Genomic DNA, 1,923 nt, shown 5'->3' with positions numbered 1-1,923 from the left:
CCAGTGCCTTTGGGTTGGACAAGAGCTTAATTTAGACAATATATTCACGGCAAAACATATATCTGGTCGTGTGTAACTAGCCAGATACATCAAAGCTCATATGGCACTGAGATATGACACTTCGGGACCAAGAACATCTTTATCGTCCATCTTAGGACGGAACGGATCAGTGTCCAGGCCGAGGGACCTCACGACCATGGGCCTAGATAAGGGGTGAGACTCGGCCATGTTGAATCTCTTGAGTACTTTTTCTGTATATGCCATTTGATGCACAAGGATTCCATCTCTTATGTACTCAAGCTGTAATCTCAAACAAAACTTTGTTGTTTTTCCAAGATCTTTCATCTCGGATTCTTTCTTAAGATATTCAACTGTTTGGGAGATTTCTCCAGAGGTTTCTAGGATATTTAAATCATCAACATACACTGCTATGATCACAAAGCCCTGGCCGAATTTCTTTTTAAAGATACAAGGGCTGATCAGATCATTCTTATATCTCTCTTTCACTTAGTACTCACTTAGTCTATTGTACCACATTCGGCCTGATTGTTTCAATCCATAAACTGACTTATTCAACTTTATACAGTGTTGTTCTCGAGTACTTTATTTGTTTTTCAACTCTATACCCTCTGGTACTTTCATATAAATCTCATTATCCAGTGGCTCATATAAGTATCCAGTTACAACATCCATTAACCGCAAGTCTAATTTTTTTCTCTTATAGCCAGACTTATCTGGAATCTAAAAGTAGTAGCATCCACCAGAGTGGAGTATGTCTCCTCATAATCGATTCCTGGTCTCTGTGAGAATTCTTGTGCAACAAGCCGTGCTTTATATCTAACGACATTACCACGTTCGTTTCTCTTTCTCATAAAGACCTACTTATGGCTGATTGGTTTAACATCATAAGGTGTCCGGACTATTGGTCCAAAGACATCTCTCTTCTTTAAAGAGTTTAACTCCACGTTTATAGCTTCTTTCCATTTGATCCAATCTGATCGTTGAGTGCACTCATAAATAGATGTGGGTTCATGATCCTCATTCAAATCCATAAGTTCAAGTGCTACCTTGTATGCAAATATATCATCAATGTCGACATTCTTTCTGTTCCATTGTATCCCAGACAAGACATTCATTATTATCAGGACCTTCAGTACCTTGAATACTGGCGTCCCAAGAATCTGTATTAGATACATCAGGGCCGGCCGCATCTAAACATTCATGATCAGCCACGATAGCTATTAGGGTTTTGGGATCGGCCGCGGCTAAGTCCCGGGATTTAGGTTTCAATGAGCAACAAATCATTTCCCACTTGTTTTACACTTTCTAGTGTATGGACTACTGGTCCAAATACTTTTCTCTTTCACAAGAGTTTGTATTTTGTCTATTACTTCTTTCTAATTTGGTCAATCATTTCTTTGTGTACACTTTTCAATAGACTCTTTCATGATCCTCTTTCTCAATCATCATATCAACTGCTACTTTGTAGGTATAGATATCATCGACGTCAGAATCTGGTAATTGATTAGCTAGCTTTTGTAAATGTATAATCTTTTGGACTTCTAAATCACATTCCTGAGTCCGAGGATCTTGCCAAGATAAGGATGTTTGATTCCATGTAATTTCTTTTACCAGTTTACTGCTATCTCCCCCTAATGTTGGATGTTCGGATTCATCAAAGTGACAATCGCATATCTGGCCTTAAATAAATCACCCGTAGTTGGTTCAAGGTATTTTATAATCGTGGGGGAATCATATCCAACATATATCCTCATCCTCCTTTGAGGTCCTATCTTTGTTCTCTGTGGTGGAGCAACTGGTACATAAACGGCACAACCAAATGTCTTAAGATGAGATATGTCTAGCTCTTGACCCTTAAGCAATTGTGATGGGGAATATTTATGTTCACTAGACGGTCTGATA

The sequence above is a fragment of the Brassica oleracea genome, chromosome C3 (assembly GCF_000695525.1).
Source record: "Brassica oleracea var. oleracea cultivar TO1000 chromosome C3, BOL, whole genome shotgun sequence".
NCBI classification, from domain to species: Eukaryota; Viridiplantae; Streptophyta; class Magnoliopsida; order Brassicales; family Brassicaceae; genus Brassica; species Brassica oleracea.
Note: the sequence above shows the minus strand (reverse complement) of the source record.